A 21,558-nucleotide genomic window follows, 5' to 3' on the forward strand; every position below is an offset into this window, starting at 1 on the left:
TTTAATTTTTTTTTTTAGTATAGTTTGGTTTCTTTGTGTGGTTTATTTTCTTGAGGTTTATTTATTTATTTATTTATTTATTTATTTTTTCCCCTCTTCTTTTGTTTTGTTGTTTTTTTCACCCTTCTGTGTCTTTAATATCAGTTTGTTAAATAGTCTGTTATTTTACATGGTATTGGCCAAAGTTTTATCCCATTTTAGAAACTTCAAACTTCATTTAATTCCTTGGGGTTATATGGAGCTGTTTCAAATTTATGGCTGTAAAAGGAAGATGAGAATTCTGCCTTCAGTGCTCATCTGTTATGTATAAACTCCCTGAACTTGCAGAAAAAGGTCTTACATGAACATTCAGGTAACTGAATGCTATTGACCTTGTTAAGAAAGATCATTATCATTATTGTTGTTGTTGCTACTATTTCTTCTTATTATTTGAGTAAATAGAGTTAAACTGAGGAAGACATGGTCACATGCCCTTTTAGGCTACTGACTTCAGAAAACCTGGTAAGTGGATTAAGGCAGAATAAGCAAGTGGAGTGCTGGGAGAATTCAAGGTCAGGTCTGTTTTGAAGAGTTCATCTCGGTTCCTTCGGTTATCCTCACTGTGGGTGGTAACTGTCTGAGTTCCCCAAAGTGTTTACAGCTGAAGTCATCTTAAGACAGGTGGATTTACTTTGAGTCCTGCCAATTTCATATTTATTTTCCTTGAGTTCCACCACAGTCCAAATTATTCTGCTGTTACCTTATGAAGAGAGATACTTGCCAGAAACCTCCCCTTCTAGTATCTCTGTTGGAGATTTCCAGCCTTTAAAAGGTGTCACATACTGACTGCTGGCTTATTTACTAAAAACCCAAAACCCACAACCACAAACCAAAACAAATAAACAAGTCAAAAAACCCAAAACAAACCCCAAAAAAACCTGGCAAGCCCCAAAAGTTTTGGCTTATCTGTATAGGGCAGTTCTCATGTGGGGAATCAAGTCTCTCAAATGAGATGATCAGTTGATATCCATTAATGATTGTAATCTGTGTTGCAGTGACAGTTTTTGCTTTATTAAGTGAGACTTCCCAAACTGTGAAGAATGTGGCTCTACAGGACACTAGAGCATGTCTGATTCATTGGTACTGATGAACCACCTGCTAAACATGAACTAATTGTTTTAATTATGCACAGGTCATGACATGATCATTTCTTCAGCTGCAGTTTCTACCATCTCTCCAGCCTGTCCATGGTCTCCTGTCAGCCCACTGTTCTTACCTCTGTGGGAGAAGCCCTGGGCCCAGGCATTTACTGACTAAGTGCATGGGAGAGCACACAGGCTCTAACTTCATACCCAACTATACCACATCTGTAACCACAGGGTAAACTTGAATTCAATCCTTCTGTCACATTTATAACTTGAATTTCAAAGCCCTCGCCACATTAGAAAGAAAGTGCTTATTACAGGATTTCTGGTAGTTTCTCAGGGCTGCATTATGGCTTCTCTGATGGGGTTTATGTAGACAAAAGAAATGATGAGCAGCTCTGCAAGGGACTGTTTTGATACAGTTGGGAATTTTAGCTGTCTTTGTATTAAAATTTGGAGATGGCTCCTACACATTCTTCTCACTGCCTAGAAGTTAGGCAAAGAAGAGAAAGGCAGTTAAGCTTTGGAGAAGAATAAAGAAAATAACAAAATCCAGGCAGAGATTAGAAAATAACAGAAACACTATTTGAGAGAAAATGAAAACAGTTGGTACATGACTTGAAGGCATTTCAGCCTCTCAACTGGTTGCACGTGTAGACAGCTTTGACACAAATATTTGCTTGCTTAGATTTATAACAAAATGTACCCAAAAGGGTGACAGGCATTACTGTAGACTTAGGGACTGAGGTAACCCAGCCAAAATAGCAGAAATACAAGGCATTCTGGGAGCACATGAGGAGCACATGTACACTGCTGTGCTTGCCCACTTTCCCATCTACACAGAAGCACACTTGTGTTTCTGGTGTCTTTCCCAAGCACTTCACCCTTTAAATGATATATATATATACATCTATATGTATGTATGAATATGCATATAGGTACTTATGCATTTACTGTATTGTATATTCACATGTTCTATGTCTGGCATTGGTATATTTCCCAAAATGTATCTCTCTTGGACCTGGAACACCTCTTATTGTGTGGTAGGGACAGCAGTGGCCACTCAGGATTCAGTCACAGCCAAAGTGGAAAAGAGGAACCTTTTTCACCAAACAGTACCCAAGTGAGAGCAATGCTGCCATGCTTTCCTGTCTTCAAGTATGAAAAATCCCCCCACTTTCTGCTGGGGCTGGGGTCAGCTGTAACCCATCATCTGGGAAATTTAGAAGAGCAAGTATAATTTAATGTAATTTAAAATAATTTAAACGTCCAAAACATGCAGGATGGAAAGTGACTTTATATTTTGAATGTGTACATGATCCATGGCTTGCAGCATACCAGTGATGACATCCTGGGTGTCTGCAGGATGAGGAGGGCTGAGAAAAGCCCAGGAGGTGGACCAGGCACCCAGAGTGGCTGCCAGGGCATGGGGCAGTGTTTGTGTCTGGGGCTTGGCACAGCCCCACGGCCAGGGCACACACAGAGCACAGCTCCCCCTGCCACAGAGCTTGCTGAGCCTGCAGTTCAGCAAAAAGGATTTTTTGTGATATTGTAGATTGCTTCTGTTTCTCTTTTTGTTCTGGTCTTTTGGCTTCTCTTGTTTGTTTACTTTTTTTTTTTTTTTTTTTTTTTTTATAATGTATATCTCTCTTTCCTTTCATGCATTTTCATGTTCTCTTTACCTTCTTTGCCTTGCTGCTCTAAGTGTTGAAATGAGGGACACTCCTAATACTTACACCCTAAATTTGAGTTCAATTAGTAAAATACTTACTGAGCCTCAGGGTCTGGTCCATTAAAAACTTTCTTATCATGAGAAGGACTTAAAGCACAGATGTCAGTTAGTTAGTTAACACACTTGAAAAATTTAAGATCAATGTAAACATTAGTCACCTACTGCCTTAAGTTTAGCTGGCAATATATTTCATGAAAAGTTACCTTAAAAAAAGTTGTTTGATGTCATCTCACCTTGCTTAAACCATCCACTGTGCAGATGTTTACCTCAAGCTTGTCCCCACAGCCTCCTTTTATGGCTACTGCAGTGATAAAGGCACATTCTTCCTGAGATTTATTAGGCTGATTTCAGACTGAGAAATTGCAGCCTAGAAGACCTTGACTATTGCATAACTTGCTTCAAGATGAGTTTTGCTCCTAAATTTTATAGCTGCACCAAAAAGAAATTGCAGGACATCAGTAGTTCATAATTCAGTCATAAAACAGAATTCAAAAATCTGCATTGATCTGATTACTCTCATGCAGTTTGATTCTCTAACGTTTGCTGACAATGAATTCTAAATTGTCTTTTTGGGCTCCAACATCAGCTACAAAAAGATATCATTTTTCTCTCAACTCTTTCTTGCAATCTCCAACCCATCAAGTTTCCTGTCATCTTGATTCACTAACTTATTAGAAATCTTGATAAAATAACTATTTACAGTAATTTATATTTGTAGACAAAGTAGGGTATATCAAGGGGTGTGATCATCAGTAGCAGTCTCTGACAGGTGCCAGTTACACCAACATCTGTCAGGAACCATTCATTTTTTTCCTTTTTGCTTGACATTTTTGCTGCTACTTTCCTAAATTTTTTTAAAATGAAATTTTTGTATAAATGAAATCCATCCATACAAGAAAAAGCAAGATTCAAACTCAAACAATCAACATATATATGCATAAGAAAGTCTCTGCTCATATTGGAGCTGAGAACCTTTTGACTCCTGTGATAGATAAAAACTATTAAACTTTCTTCAAACCTTAAAAACGTTCTGGCTTTTCCCAAGCCTGTCACAAGTGGTGTCTGCTGTGTCTGGGTATTTGGGCACACTGAACTGGTGGTGCCTGCTGCTGGGCAGTTTCAGCCAAGCTCTAGCAGTGGAATGAGAATGTGCTGTCACACGGTGACACTCCAGGGACAGCCCCCAGCCTGCTGTGGCAGGCAGCTGCAGTGGTGACTGTGGCTGCAGTGTGGGATGCAAGCAAGGAGAGATTTTGGCTCATGGTCTCTGAGATGGAGATTTAATGTCCTCCAGCAGCACCCCTGTGTGAGATGCTAAAGATGCCCTGATTATTGAGCTGGTTGAAAATTTTCCAGTGGAATGCTTCTCTGTTGGAAAATGCTGATTTTACAGAATTGAAACATTTCACAGGAACATGTTGATTCCATTGAAAGTTTCAATGGAAAGCAGGCAGGCAGGCTGTCCAGGAAGCCTGTGCTCCTGGTTGCATGCCAGCCTAGGCTTCCCTGGCTCCCTGCTCCACAGGCAGCTGCTCCTTCAGCTTCCTGACACCCCAACCAGGCCTCTGCCTCAGCAGTGGGGTGGCTGGGGGGAGGGAGACACAAAGTGGGGAGCAATGGTCCCCTCACAATCCCTTCTTTCCACAGAAGAGAAAGTCTGCTATGACCAGCAATGTGATACTGACAGTATTTGCTTTCTTTTTGCTTGCACATCACATACTTACAAATATGATCATGGGTAGAAAGAATTCAATGTATTTACACTGAAGTAATGATGCAGCTGTTAGTGCCTCAAGCATTTATTCTCTATGATAAGCACTAAAACAAGGACATATTCACTCTGCAGTCTGTTATGATAATGAAAACAATTCACATTTTATCTCTGGACATACACAGAGTTGTCCCAGTAGAAACCCACCAAACAAAAGAGACATCTGTCAAGATATGTGTATATATGTGTGTATGTGTATACATATGTATATGCATATGTATATGTATGTGTATATGTATATGCATATGTATTTTTATTTATTTATTTATTTATCATATAGTTATTGTCAAATTTGCTCAGGTGAGTATAACTAAACTCATTTTTTCTCATCCAGACTAGAAATCAGATTTAGGGTGAAAAGAAAAAGTGTTTGATTAGAAATGTCTTTTACATATTTTAATAGACACCATAGGAATTTCTAAGCCCAGCTGAAAGAATCTTCCATACATTTTGGTTAATATGCCTGCTGACTTGAGTTTTGTTTTAAAGATCATAACTTGAATTCTGGTTTGGGCCATGCATGGTATGACAGGCACCTCTAGAAATCAGTTTTTTCATCACTGCTCAAATAGACTGTCTTCATGTAGGTTCTATTGGCATGTACAAGCTAATTGTCTCACCACCTTTATACAGTCAGTAAAAACTACTAATATAGAAGCAAATGTTTCTGAAGTATTTTGGGTGATTTGGATTAAACAAACAAACATGTCCCAATGTATGTTCTGCATGTTACCACTGGTGGAGAAATATACATGCTATGAGTTTTTATGTGCACATGCTTACAAGTTCTGACTTTCACTGAGGTGTCACACTGCTGATCATTTCTGTGCTATTTCCTCAAATTTGGTAGGTGGCACACTTACAGTGCATCCAATCAGTGAAACAATAAATAATGAAACCTGTATATTAAGAAAAGTTTAACAAATAAGTGCTCATAATGAAAGTCAGTGTTGTGGGCTATTTCTCCATGGTTTCACTGGCAGTGGTGCTTTTGATCTGGGAGCTGTTAGGAGCTGTTGCACCACAGATGAAAGGAGTTAGAAAATTCCATATCATAATGCAGTTAGATCAGTAATTCATGGGGCAGGTAATTCACAATGACTTGCTGGTCCTTTGATTGCACACGGTTTATGACTATTAGCAGTTTCCCCTTTCAAATTTGTATGCTTCCATACTTCCTTTCTGACCTCTTTTTCATCATTTATAGTCCAATTTGGTAGTGAAAAAGCATAACTGGTGCTCAAGTGCATGGCTGTCATTCAAACCTCAATGCGTTAGTGAGCAGTTTGACATTTGTGACTATGAAAAAAAAACATTAAGCAGGTGTACAAAACACTAACCAGGTCCCTTGAACAATGCTTTATGGGATTCACAACTTGCCTCTAGGCTATAAACCTGATTCAGCCTGAGTTTTCAAGGTAGATTTAATCTGGATATTTACACTCCAAATGTATCTTACATTAGAACACAATTGCAATATAAACAATAGAAACGCATTTCAAATGGAAGGTCACAGGAAGAGAATTGTCACTGCAGGAGATTTGCAATGATGTTCTTTGTTCTTTGGGGTTTGACAATTATCTGTCCTCAGTTTATACAATCAAGGGCTGCATCTTCAGCCTCAGTAAACTGGTTTGCTCAGAGGGGTCCTGGCTCTTAACAATTTCTTGCTACTCTTCTAAGGGAGTAGGGTTCAAATTAAAACAAACACAAAAAAATGCTATTTAATCACTTTTAACTTCGTCATCTGCTGTACAGGTGTGCACATATCACATTTTATTTCAGTTATAGTTGCCAGGTTTCTGGGAACTGATGTTGCGGCTTTACAAAGGTAGAGAGATTTCTGCAAGTTGGATGAATAACACCAGGCAAACATGCTAAAAGGAGTTACTGTTTTGTCTCTAAAGGACTAATGTCATGTTGAAGTTGCTAAAAAAGGGCCTCAGAAAGAACATTGTAAACATCTGAGTAGTCAAGTAGGAATAAGAACTGTGAGTCTGAGAACTAAACAGTTCTTTAGGGAGGTCAATTAAAATAATTTTTTTTTATATGTGAATGTAAAAACTATGCCAAAGTTCTCCCATGGAATCCCTCCCAGCTTCCAGTAGGCAGAAGGTTAGGGACTTCCTCTGCCAGAGGGTATCCGGATCACAGTGCTTAGTAGCCATTGATAGACATATCCTTCATGAATTAGTCTAATCTCCTTTTGAACCCTGTAATACTTTTGGCTTCTGCAGCATCCTCTGGTAAGGAGTTCCATGATTTAATTGTACATTGTAATGAAAAGTGCTTCCTCTTGTTTTCCTGAAAATTTCTGCTCAAAGTTGTGAGTGGGAGCATTTGCCTCTCTGCTCTCCTTTGTTTAGAAGACAGAGCTGCTTAGCCTGTTAGTCTGTTTTTATCCTTTTTTTTTCTTATAATAGAAAGTCTGTAGCAAACAGAAGGTAGAGAATGACATTTTGAGACTGCTATAAGTTCCATTGTATATGCATCAAATAGCAGAATATATCGGTAATTAAATTGTGAATACTTTATTTTGATATTGTGCCTGGAGTTGGTATGACACTTGTGAATTTTGAAAGCAGGAGTAACATAGGAAGGCTCTGATAAATGTTTTCAACACATGTGCACACACATGGATGTACATTATCAGACTGTTTCTAAAGTAATGTGCACTCATGCCCTTTATGTAACTTTTTTTTTTTCAGAAATGTAGAAAGATTTTGTGGACAAAATGTGGCGAATTCATGGAACGTGTGGAAAAGACCACACAGAAAAACTGTTTGAAAAGTCAGTACTGGCAGCAGCTCGTGAGCAATAACAGCAAAAAGAAAATGGACATTTGCCTCCTTCTCACCTTCTCCTCTGCATTGGACAGGGTTGCCAGGTGGTGTCCATGCCCTGCTTGAAATGGCTGACACAAGGACAGTCTCACATCAGCAACTGAAAATGTAAGATGACTTACATATTTTGCTGCTTGTGTCATCCTATGAATTTAGTTTTGCCTTTTTTGCTTCTTGGAAAAGTTTTGTTCAACTTTGTGAGGGGAAAAAAGTATGTTGTTTTAGGATTACAGTATATTTTTTAGATACAAAGAAAGACTTTCCTGGGTTTGCCATTCTCTCCCTTAATGACTAAAAATAACCTAAGAAGAACAAGAAATATCCAAGCACATATATTAAAATTAAAATTTAAAAAATTTAATGCACAAAATACTTTTTTTTTTAATAGAATAAGTTTAAAATGAAACATTAGGCTTTGCTGAAATATGGCATTTTGATATTTTCTTGGATAAATTATACACTAAGTAGATTATTTTCCTAACGTAGTTCCTTGAGATGTAAATTATTTAGTCTTTTTTTTTTTTAATAAATAATTTTTCTTTCTCAGTCCAAGTATTTTTTCCTGCTCCCTTTTGTATTTTGTTAATTCCTCTTTTCCCTAAGTACCACTCAGGTACTTGGGTACTTTGCTCACAGGTCTACAAAAAAATTCTACCTTGACTCTTGGTCTTTCCATGTCAAAGCCTTGTTGAACAAGCTGGATGTAGCTCAGTAGGTACTGAATAAAACAAGCCCAACTTTTCTTTCTAACCTGAGAGGAAAATAAACCCCACATTTGTTTTGGTTTTTTTGTCTTTTTTTTTTTTGTCTTCTTACTTGATTTCCTGTTATAGAGGGCATAAGCCCACTGACTGTTATTGCTAGAAGACCTTCAAAGCAAATAGTATTTGTTTTGCTAATGTAAATACATTTCCTAGCATACCAAGGCCCTAATCCTTACTAACCTTTGAGAAAATTCTGTGGAAGGGTAAAAGGATGAATAATTTTAGAGAGATCTTGATGTTCTAGGCCTCTAAACTTTTGGGGCCTTAGGATGGGCCATAAATAGAAAATTTGACAAATGGTTTGGGGTTCCTTTTGTGTCCAAATTAACACTTTTAGGCAGTGAAATATCTGATAAATTCCAGCTATCCAAAGGACCATAGGTTACTGAAAAAGTACAGTGAAGATTTGCCTCTAGGTAAGAAAGAGGTCATCTTCAGGATGCAAATGAGTGACATTCTATTTACTGACTGTTTATATCATTTTATTGGATATTTTCTGGGTTCAAAGGAAGAAAGGAAAGTTGAGGTTTTCCATGAATTAAGATTCAATGAATTAAGATCAAATTATTATAGCCTCATTGACAGAAAAAGAAGTAAAAAAACCCCCAAAACAAAAACTTTAATATTATTCTTTTCCCTGCAAGCTTATAATCCTACTTTAAATGATTTTGCATATTTGATGATTAATGTATTGACAAATGTTTTGGAATCTGAATCTACCATTTTAGATGTGAGAAAGAGCAGACTCTTAAAAATAAAAAAACAAAAAACCCATAAAAACTTAAACATGAGAGCTGATGTTATAAGTGGTTTAACTTACAAAGGTTTTGAAGTCTTTTTAAGATATCCACTTAAAAAAACTCTACAGTGTTTCAGCAAAATAGCTGATTTGAGGTTGTAGTGTGAAGACTACCAAGACTGTTATAAAATGGGAGTTGAAACAAAAGGTAAGCTGTGGTTTTTTTCCTAGGTACAGGAAACATTTACTTGGTTTACCAAATCAGCTCTTGGAAACTGTTGGGAAAAAATGCCTGTAGCTCAGCAAGCCTAAAGAAAACAACTTCATAAACATAGATTTATTTTTTGTTGTTGCTTTGCAGGACAAAAACCCCAAAAGGATTAGTCTTCTGTTCAGAATATTTGGCTGCTTCTTGCAGGTGTTTGGCTTTGAAAATGTTTGGGCAGAACACCAATAATTTGGTTTATAGATTACAGCATTGCCCAGTTTCCTGCATGTTATTGCGATGTGGAACAATACCATTAAACCACCCCACATCTGCTGTGAACTTTTTCTGATTTTTTTTTTTGTTTGTTTTATTTTTTTCCTTTTTAGACTGTGTGTCTCTTCACAAAAGTTTAAGTGTGTCTTGGTCTGCTGCCTGAGCTGTTTACCCAAGTAGCTACAAGACATCCCTCTCAAGATAGCTCACAGGCACATCACATTTCACTTTCCTGGAGGGGAGGAGGAGAGGAAGAAGAAGAAACTTAATTTCAAAGGTCAGCATTGCCAAAACTTTCTGATTTCCATAAAGATGCCAGACAGTGACATCATATCTACTCTGTGTTCCTATGCTTTATGGTTGGAACTCCATTGCATGATGGAAATGTTGCAGGAGAATAACTGATCTTGACTTTTACCAGAACTGTACTAGGCAAAAGTAACAAATGGTGTCATTCCTGAAGCCTGTGAAACAATATTTGTAGTCATGGTTGTAACTGGAGCCAACGACAGAGGCACTGAACCAGAACCTACAGAGAACCCAAGCCTTGCCAAGGTCACATGTTATCCTATTTATTTGTTTTAACTTGACTAAGTAGGGTTTTGATCATTTAACCATGGCCCTTGTTCATAAGAGTCCTATGGGCTTGTGAGAAAACAACTCTTTGGTGTTTTTAAATATGATTTCAATTAAATATTGTTATTCAGAACAAATGTTTTCACCTACCACATCATGTAACTGAAATCTGTGCTTTTTGCCTTCAAGTGTGTTACAGCGAACACAGGTTAAATGACCACACAACATAATTAACAGTGGCCTTGTGTAAAAAACAAATACATGAAGAAATAAGACTGAAAAATCCTAATCTCTAGTGTACTTGACCAAAACAGCCAATTCTGTTTGGCAGATTCTAAAGTACTGGCTTTTGAACTATGACTGTAGTAATTTTCCCGAGAATTGAATGCAGCCCACTTGCTGCAGGGATATGTTCTCAGCTGAAGGCTGCATGTTGGAAGTGATTATTAGTGGTTTTAATTATATCACAGCAAGTACTGTAACGACTAGATACATTATTTTTTAGTTCCATTTCTCAGCCATTCATTCTGCATAAAGATGTGTCTGTGTTCTGCTCAACACCTGACACATGCTTCTCAAAAATGGCTCCATTTCAAATGTAAGTGAAGTGATCCCTGCACAGAAGGTCTAATATACAAAATTATTGAACCCTCATGTTTCTGATGGAAGACAGGGTGAGTTGTTGCTTAAAAACTCTTTCTGGACATTGCCACCAGCAGCAATTGTTTGGGGGGAAAAAGGCTATATGGTACATATATGTTATCACATTTTTATTTTTTATGCTAAATCATAGTAAAATTCCTAATGAAAAAAAATCAAACAAGGAATAGTGCAACTTGTAAAATAAGGCTTTTGCTAAGTACTCTCTGTCTTCACAGCTTTACTAGAAAAGCTGCCATGAGCCATCTTTTTAATAACATCAGGAAATATAATGTTACAAAATTACAAACATTTATAAAGGCCCACTAAATATTATGTCAAACTTAAAGGTCTGACCTTTTTAACCTCAAAACTACAGACCTTTTAACCAACCTGCCTTCATAAAAGAAATATTGATAGACTCTTAACTCTTGTGAATCCAGTGACTACTGGCATAAAGAAAAGCAGTAACACATTCTGCAATATGTTGCAATAAATCTGTATACAACATAGTTTATAGATTTGTAAGTTTTAGATTGTCATGATAGTTTTCTGTGTTTATCAACAACATTTAAAAAAAGCCCCAAAAACCAGTAAGTAAACCTGGAATACTACAGGCCAATCAATAAAGTTTAAAAGTTCCAGTGAAGCTAACCTATAACAGGTCCTTGTTTGGAGAACATGCTCAAGAAACACATGTGCCTTTAAGAGGTCTTGAAAGAATTTACACCCATGGACCATTACCATTTCCAAACACCCTGCAGCTTTACCAGCCCAACATGTGCTGACTGTATATCACCATGACCCTTTCACTAAAGCTCTTTTGACTGGAGTGCTTTTAATACCCACTTTCTCAGCTGAGCTCAGGAGTGATTTGTTTTACATGCCACATTAATCCTTTCCACATTTTCTGGATGAGGCAACCACAATTCCACTTGTGAGGTGTTTCTAAAACATAGTTATAGGAATAAAGCAGCAGGGTCCCAGACTTGACAACTTCCCTTCGGGCGGCTGACAAAGTGGCTATCGTGGCTGGGGTGGGAGCGAGCCCTCGTGCCCAGCAGCCAGGGTGGCCTGCTCTCCATGGCTAGCCAGAGCCCCAATTATTGTTGGCAATTCAGCCACAATTAAAACCCTGTAGGGATCTACATAGATTTAATGTCCAATGAATGCTGATGCTGATTAATAAAATGCAGCTCGTCTTTTATAAGCTCGAGATGAAATGCAACGGAGAGAAGCAGAACTGAAAGTATAAATCGCAGCTCCGTAAAACCCAAGAAGTTTATGCCTCACACCTACGTGATTGGAGGAAAAGAGCATTTTATAAATGGGCAATTAGTGTTCAGTGCACTGGCTTTTATTACGTGGTAATTTTACAGTTTTCACTTTAAAGACACCCAAAAAAAAAAATCAAAGGACAAATGAATTTCTGTTGTATGCATTTATGAGCTTTCTGCATTTATAATGTTAGCTCAATCTCACTAATGTAGGGGTATGAAAATTTAGTGTTGTCAACAAGGCTAACAGAGTGGACCAACCAATTACAAAACTGTTTTTACATGTCAGCGCTGTGCACATTTTATTAACAAGTTAGTATTATACTCAATTTTTTATGTGTTAAATCGAACTGTACAAGTAACTGCAGGACAAAAATTATGTTTCTACACAAGTTAATTTATTGCTCTTCCCCCATAAATTTTACTTACAAGTTCAATGGTCTGAGCTGAACTATAAATTAGAGTGAGGTGAGTCTTATATGTAACTTGATTTACTCTGGTAATTTCAGAAGGAAGTATCTGAATCCACATTCCTGTCTACAATTGTCTTTACAGTAAGATGTAGCAACAGTATATAAACAGCAGTGGCTGATCAAGAGTTTTCTGCTAAAGACTTTTATGCTCCCATGCAAGGCTGTTCAACAAAACTTCAAATAAAAAAAGTAACTTCATGAGCCATTCATGCTGTGTGGCAGGTGTCACCAGATGTGCCATTTCAATCTTCCAGACTTTTTTTCTTCCCCCTTTTTTTTTCTTTTTTAAATTTTTTTTTTATTTTTAATTTAAGCATGGAAATAAATATTCACTCCTGGAATGATATACTAATCTTTAAATTTGTGTTATTAGAGTTGTGAGTGTTATTGGAAGGTTGGAGGTTGCTATTTGCTTTGATCTAGTACCAGAATCTGTTCTTCAGGTGGAATTGTTGCTTGTAATCCCAATTTTACTGATGAATAAATCTGAGACACTTTAATGAGGGAATTACTTGCACACCATTTGATTCTCTGTTTCAGTATTTATTTATATGTATAAATAAACCAAGTTATACTTAGAATATAACCAGAAGCCACATATCTGATTTCCCTGATCTGTGAAGACACCTGCAATTTCTCTGCAGGAGGACAACAAAGATGTCTGCACAAATTCTCTTTCTTTAATTTGCAATGAGTTATTTGCTGATCTTTTAAGATATGCTAATTTTAAGATTTGCTAATTACCTGCAGTTGGATGCTAGTGGCACCCAGCTTTTTACAGGTCTCCTGGACATCAAGTAGAACCTCTCTGCCAGTTTTGCCAGCTATACATTAAGACCTTGTTGACTACACCTTTTTTTGGGTTTTCTTCTTTTCTTACTATATGCTGGTAGAGAGCTCAGAAGCACAGAAATATCAGCACGTCTTCTTCACATTTTCTTTTTGAGAAAGTATTACAGGTGCAGAAGATCTGACCCTGAGCTTGCTCTTCCCACCTTCATCTGACTGGCTATTTCAAATAATTCTCAAACCTTTTGGGCAAGAAATATGACTGAGCCACTGTTTGTTGCTAGTAGGATACAGAGGGTAATATGAAGTATTTAAGAAATAAATTTTGCTGTCGTTGAGGAGTGTTGGAGCCAGTGAAGAAGTGAGAATGCACCATTTGTGACACCACTGCTAATCATTTCCCCAGCACATGGACAATGTTCCACTATCACCTGTGACCTGAGTGTGGACATTCTTTCCAGCAGGGCAAAGCTGATGGTTTGTACCAAAAGCCCAGGAGCACTCTGAGTCATTCTAACTTGTGTCTGAAACTTCTTCTAATGCTCTGCATTTGGGGGAGACTGCATGGGTAGCAGCAGTCTGCACTCCAAAAGGAAAAGGACCACCTTTCATTGAATGACCATTCAGCTGAATATTGCCTGTCATGCAGCACCCCCATTTCATGGAATTAAAGAATCATAGAGCCATAATTTGGATTGGAAGGACCTTAAAGATTATCTAGCTCCAACCTCCTTCCCATGGGCAGGGACACCTTCCACTCGACCAGGAGTCTCAGAGCCCCATCCAACCTGGCCTTGAACACTTCCAGTGTTTGGAGCATCCATAACTTCGTTGGGAAACCTGCTCCTCACCACCCTCAAAATAAGTAATTTCTTTTAAGCATCTAATCTAAACCTACTCTTTCAGTTTGAAGCCATTCCCTCTTTTGCTGTCACTACATGCTCTTGTCTCACTCCAGCTTTCCTGCAGACTCCCTTCAGGTATTGGAAGACAATCAGGTCACCTCAAAAGTGTTTCCTTTCTAAGCTGAACAAAACCTATTTTTCCCAGCCCTTCCTCACAGGAAGGTGCTCCATCCCTCTAATTAACTTGGTGGCCAAAAGTTTCCTGAAGAGCAACCTCTGTGGTACCCTCTAAAGACTCAACTCTTCCCAAACAGAAAAACAGAAAAAATAGAAGATCTGGCAATGATCCCTGTGGGAACAGAACAGACTGCATGGGCCTTTGGATCACCATGCTCCTCTATGGCTGCACATGTGCTGCCCTGGACCCTCTGGCAGGCTCCAGGCAGACTGGCACAGTTCTCAGCACATCAGCACTGTGCACTGATACTCTGCCCAAGCCAGTGGAGCTGTGGTCACAGGGCACTGTGTCCACACTGACCAGCCTCGCTCACTTGCTCAGCTTACACCAAGCAGACACAGCATCAGTCTGTCAGCCTGCTCTTGGAGCTGGCTGCTTTGACAGCAGCTTGGCTCCTCCTGCCAGAGCACAGGCACTGCCCTCAGCCCTAAAGGGTCTGCCTGCACCGGTTTGACCACCCTACCCTTCCCATACCTGTACCTTTGGCTCCTGAGAAATACTTTTATTTCCTGAATTTTCACTGACTTTCTTTTTATTAAAGAGTCTCCCTTCCATAAAAAAGTGATTTTATACACATTGAGCAGAACAGCCCACCCATACTCCTCCCAATAGGTCTAACCTATTAAAATTATTTGCAGCCACCTATACATGGTAACATCACTTTACTGTATGTCACACAAATTAGTCACAGAAAATTATGGGCTGTAAATATTATCCAGACAAATAGCTTTTCAAGATGACAGTCTAGATTGAACAGAATTCCTCTAGCAAGACAAATTCTTGAACTTTTGAGTGTATTGTTTTTTTCAATATCTATCCAAAATGGGGATATTTTATCTAACAACTTGTTTTGTAGAGCAAACAGAAATATACCTTAATCTGTCCATCTTTGGGAATTATAGGCTTGGATTGCTTTTCCTTTTTATGGTTTTAAGTAGCCATTTAATAAGAGCTTTCTGGTTACTTGCACCTCAGGATAAAAATTGTGATTGTAAAAAAGACAACATGAAAATAACCTATCGTAGAGCTTTTTAAAAAACTCAGATAGCTTTTGATCACTTTCAAGATCACATGCTGGCAAAATTCTTTTATATGCCAGTTCAAAAATCAACTCAGCTGTATTTTGTGTTGGTATATAATCTGAGCCACAAAAATTGCCTATTTCTCTTTTGCCTTTGGGCAATTTTTCAATCTTAGCTAAACCGAGTCCATAATGTATGCCTGCTGGCCAACATTCCAGGTAAATGAATAGCTTTAGAAAAAATTATGCTGTTTTTCAAAAGCTTGACATTTTTAAAATACAAGTCCAGAATTGAAACCTTCAATAATTTTTCCATGCCTATATGTTGCAAGCAGAAAAATGTTGCACAAATGAATACATCTGGGATTATTTTCAAGCTGTTATTTCCCACTAGGGAAAATATTTAGAAATAAGGCTAAATTTTTTTTTTGTGCTGAAACTACAAAGAGGCCAGCCATCTTGATGCTTTTCCAGATTTTTTTAATGGTTTTACTGATATTGTATAGTGACTTTACTGCCCTGTTTTGTATGCCCTTATAGTCACCAATAGTAAGCATTTATGTTGGGTTTATTCCAGTTTTTAAATCTGTTTTGTGGAATTTATGACCTAAAGCTAATAAGGACATTCAGTATTTTCTAGTAAAATATTGAAAATACCTTTTACCATGAAAATGAGAGGGAAATGTTTTTAAAATTAAAAAAAATATAAAAAAAGAAGAAAAAATAAAAAAAGAAGGGTTTTAACCAAAGGCAGGAATGGAACAGCCCTTATTTTAAACTCAGCTTTTGTCATAGCAGTACAGTTGTGTTTTCTAGGCATCAAGGAACTGGCAGAAGCTCATGAATCCCAAAAGGAGCGCAGCAGAGGTTTGGCAACACCCAGGTACAAAGCTGCCTTACTGGACCAGGTTAGGTGGAAAAATTTTAATGAAATGGATCTTTATAAAAATGTGAGTTAGTTGAAAATGAAACGTTCCCACAGAGAAGGGTTTGGATCCATTTTTGGACATTAAAAGTCTGGAAGAATTTTTCATTGATCAAAACTGTCTATTTTTATTCTCTTTGAAAAATTGTCCTGCTCCTCTGGCTTGAAATTATTTTGCCCTTTTGGAAACCAAACCAGCTGAAACATAAAACATGTAAATAGTCTCACTCAAGAAATCTTTTAGGATGTAATTAAGTACAGTGCTTCTTAGGGGGAAACTTGAAGTTAAAGAAATACCTCATGATTTTCAGTTGTGTCTTTTCCATGTTTTTTTTTTCCCCTCAGAAATGTGAATATTGTCATGGAGCAGAAATCTGGTTGCTTCCTGGTGTGTGTTCAGTGATTTCATACCCCTCAAGTGCCTTTTCTGGGGCTTATGTAAGGGCATGATCCTTATGCTCATTTTACAGACTGGAAGCTGATGTGTAGATCTGCCTTGCTAACCAGGTTGGTGGCAGAACTATTGTCCTTGAACCCCATTTTTAAAAGCAAATATTGGCCAGTTCTTCCCAGGTAATGTGCAAGACCTGTCCTCCTCCCTGCTTTATAAATGCCCCGCTGTCAGTTACTCAAGCAGCAGTGCTTCCTCCCAGCTTACGTTTTCTCTGTATAATAGAGGGTTAATTTAAATAAATGCCTTATTTACATTGACAACTGTAAAAAAAACATTGCCTACCAAGACCCTGGTTGCCCCAGCGTGCCACTTGGTGAAATCACAGCAACATTGAAATCATTATTCTGACAGGAACCCAGCCAGCCAGACGCCTACAGAAGCGCTTTTCCTCTCCTTCGCTCTGGGAAGCACGGCCTCTCCAGAAAGCTCTCCAGCTCCATTCATTTATTTATTTGCTGCATCGCCAGGTCACTAAATTCTGGTTTCTGTGGCCCAGGGCGGGGGGAGCGATGTGGCCCTGCCAGCTGCCCCCTCCTGTGGAGCAGCTGCAGCTGGAGCTGAGCCGCTCTCCGGGGAAAGGGGGGCCATCGCCACACTTCCAACACCACCAGGGCTTCCTGGCCAGCCACCCGTCCCACTGTTTACAAGGAATTGCATGCATTTGAAAGGAAAATGGGACAGCGCTGGCCTGGCTCTGCATGGGTCTGCTCCTGCTGCTTCATGTGCATTGGGTAGGATTTGGGAAGAATTTGGGCTTTTTAAAATTTTTAATTTAAAGTGTCATGGCATTGCGAAATAGGAAAAGAAAGAAGAAAACTGTGTCTACAATGAGCATCATCCTGAAAGTCAAATTATCTATGAGGCATTTTTAGCCAGTAGCTAATTATTACCCAGCTCTCCTCCTGCCCTGCTTATTAAGAAAGTTTAGATATAAGTTCCCATTTGCTGTTCAGAATAGCACAGATGGAAGGAAATGAACATGCCATTTGCTTTTTGTGACCTCAGGGGAGTGGAGCAAAATATGGATGTGAAAACACTGCCAGAACCCTGAAAGTTATATTCTTTCATTCATTAATTTTCCTGCTTCTCTATTCCATATGCTCTCCTTTCCTTCAGCTCCATGGAAAAGTATTGACGAGCCAAACGAGAAATACAATTATAGCTTATATATGACCTGAATGGTGTAAGAGGCTTGAGTGGCCCATTAGCCAGGGCAGCTGCTGTATGGCCAGAACCACTGAGAGCAGCACAGCCTATGGGCAGGAAAATCACAACTCTCATCCTCCACAACATCTTCTGACATATTATTTGTGGATTAGTGCATATGAATGGTACAATACTGCAAGAAGTCACAATGAATAAACAGAAAGGACCAGATTCTTCATAAGGATATACACATGGTTCTCATTTTAAAGCCTGAACCAATCCACTTAAGTTAATGTAAATCCTTCTCCAGACTTCAATGGGAATCTAGCCTTTCTGGCTAGCTCTAGTAAAGGACTTAGGCACCTAAGGCAGGATGTAGGTGGAACAGCATCCAAAAGCACTCTCCAGAAACCCGTGCTTGGCTGCTGCTTAATCCTGGAGGCGCCTAGTCTTGCAAGGCACTTCCCTTTTTGATTTTAAAGTTTTGTAGGTGACCATAGTCATCCAGATCTTGTCCAGATCAGCCTGGTCTGAGCAGCTCATCAGCCAGTTTGTTTCTTGGATTGGTCTAAAGCCAGGAACTAAGCAGAAGATGCCTAAGACTTTTGAGGGCCACATCTGGTAGGCATTTTCAAAGCATCCTGGCATACAGTGATAGATCAAATGCTCTTCATATCATTCTGCTTTAATACTGGAATGTCAAAAGGCATTTCTTCCCACCCAAACCTGTGAAGAACAGAAGAGTACATTTTTTGTCTTTTTGTGAAGGTAAAAAGGGTAATATGATGTAGACTGGAAATATGTTTAATTATTCAAGGTATCTTCAATCCTTCCCCCCCCCCCCCTCTTCTATGTCATTAAAGGAAGTAAAATTTTAAATCTACTTTTACTACAGTGAGAAACAACCACCTAAACAGTCTCATGCCTAGAAATGCCCACATTCCTTAAATCAAGGTAAATGGAATAAATGTCAAATGATTACATATGGATAATTTTTTTTCACATCTAAGTTTGGAAATAAAATCTTCAGTCTGCATTAAGATTACAACTCATGAACAAAAAGATACACTATTGGCAGAAGTCAGCTGCTTTTTGCACAGGTAAAGCATGCTGCCTTTGAGGCATGGAGGAATCTTGTGTATTACATGAAGAGTGCAAGGTTGAAGTGTTAATTCTGTCAGATATTTGGCAAAACAGAAATACAGCCACAGAAATAGAACATTTTCAACACATCCTGCTTTGAAAATCAAATATCTTGGCTTCAAAAAGGTATTTTTTCATTAAAATAGAGGTTTTGCTGTGGTATTTATGTGTCAGGAGGAGCCCATTAGTCTATGATGATATTCTTTTTCCATTGACATTATCTTTTAATTGTATCATTCTGAGCCACATCACTAGTGGAGGATCGATTTTTACAGCCCAGTTTACATATCGCTTCAGCATCTAATTCTGAGGAGGTGTTACACACTTTGAGGTTTCTGCTTCTCTTTTTCAAAATAATTTGGAACTCATGACTGCTTAAAAAGGCATCAACAAAGGTGCCTGTCTTTCCTTTGAAGTCATTTTTTGCGGAAATCACAGTCACTGACCAAAAGGTTTCAAAAGATTAAATTGTGCTTATTTTACGACATTTTAAAACAGCAGGGTTAAATGCTGGGCCAGCTGCCAGGCAGTCAGCAGCACCCATACTTTCATGTTCAGCAGCCAGACACATCTACAGAAGTTATTTCTGAGTAGTTATTCCTGAAATATGTCACTCAGAACAGCAGAGGGGTTTTAACATTTGTGCGCTTTCATGACAGGCTAATGAAAATGTACTATATATATATATATATGGCATGAGTGTAATGAGTTAAAAAAAAAAAAAATGTAGTGGGCAAAATAGACATTTTTAATACTCTTTGTCAACACTGGCTTCTCCCTGTAATTGGAATCAACTCGGAGAGCCACAAAATCCTGGCTATTGGACACTCGTGTCCCATAGTGCCTTATCCACATGCGGCAAAACACTTTACTGCTTGCTGCTTTATGTGGAGGCCGTAATGGACTGAGTTTAAACTCACAGAGCTATTCAGAAAGGGATACATAAATCTTGACATCATCTTTGATGAGAAACCTGAGGAGAGGAAGGACACTCAGACACTGTCTGTCCTGAGCAGCAGTGCTGTGGGCTTAGTGGATCCTTTTTGAAGTTCAGCTCTGTTGCAGTCAGGAAGTGATTTACTCCATTTTACAAATTTTCATTCTGGTCTTTTCTTTCTAATCCTCATGCTATGCCTGGTTTCCCTTGCCTTGGTGTGTTTTTTTTTCATCTGCATTTTTCCATTTTGAGGACTCATGGGCCAGACTCTCTGTGCTGGTTTCCGTCACTTTGTATTGTGCAGGTGTTCCAGAGCACTGCTTTAACTGGCCCCCGGGGGCTGCTCCCTATGGAAGGAGCCATGCAGCCAGTGCAAGGTGGTATAAACAGCTCCTGTGCCAATTCTTCTCCCTGTGCTGGCACACACAGTGACTGAGAGATTCACAGAAGCAGAATAGAGTGCTCTTGATTCTTAACGGGTCCATCTCGGGAACTAAAACATGAGCTTATCTAAGTTCTGCTCAGACACAGGAGCAGCTGTAGAGCTGTGACCATAACCAGCTCCTCAACTCCTGCTCTGAGTGGATCTTGGCACAAGGAAGAATATGGACCTTTTATTCTTGTCCTGCTAGCTGGATGAAACCCCACTGTCTACACATCAAAGGGGTTTGATGGACTGCCAAAAATAGTAACCTATACGTAAAACATGTGCTCCATTTATAGCGATCATTTGGAAAGTTTCCTGCTACTGCAGAAATTCAGATTACATTGATTTACTGTTCAGTACTGCAATATACTGAGAGGCTTTTCAATGAGTTCTATTGTATGCATTTGCTGAAATGCTGGGGAGATTTCTTCCTTCCTTCCTTTTCCTTTGGTATATAATACATAATCATGTGAAGTACATCTATCTGAGGTTTTGCATTGCTCTAGTGAAGTAGGTTAATATCTACTCTACACTTTGAAAGGCATTGTCACCTGTGCTGATGTTTTAGCCTTTGAAAAATGAAGTGCTGTTTCTTTTGATGTAAAGAGCATCTCTCCAGTATTGATGGAGTCATTTTATTTTACCTCTCAGTTTATAGGCTGTTAGCTATGGAATATGTCCTGCACGTTTTTGTACAGGCACTTCAATGTCTTTTGTGGGAACAGGGATTAACATAGCAATTAAACAGGAAGATACACATGAGAACAGACACCCTGTGTCTAAGCACAGGTCTGAATCAGTGCTGTGGTCAGGACACCCTTTCCGAGCCCCATCTCTAATCTACTTTTAGACTCCTTCCTAGAGGAGTCTTAATTCCACCAGACAGCTTGCATTTATAGATAAACCAAGCTCGGGTTTTTACAACATGAAAACATGATCTATTGGGAACTGATACATATTGATGATACAGATGATATGATGCGGACACTTAGTACTAAATCAGGGAGCGTAATAGTACATCCTGTGCTGAGCCAACTCACACAGATCCAGTCTCTGTGTTAACCTAATAGGATTTGATATTTAGCTAATAACCAAGGCTGAAAAGAAAAGAGAGCGTCTGCAGCTCTTATGACTCATGTGAAGGGCCATTAATCCATGTACTCATACATGGACTGTGAGAAGCTTGCTAATATAAGAAGAGAATAAAAACCCAA

This window comes from Erithacus rubecula (assembly GCF_903797595.1).
Source record: "Erithacus rubecula genome assembly, chromosome: 3".
In the NCBI taxonomy this organism is placed as follows: Eukaryota; Metazoa; Chordata; class Aves; order Passeriformes; family Muscicapidae; genus Erithacus; species Erithacus rubecula.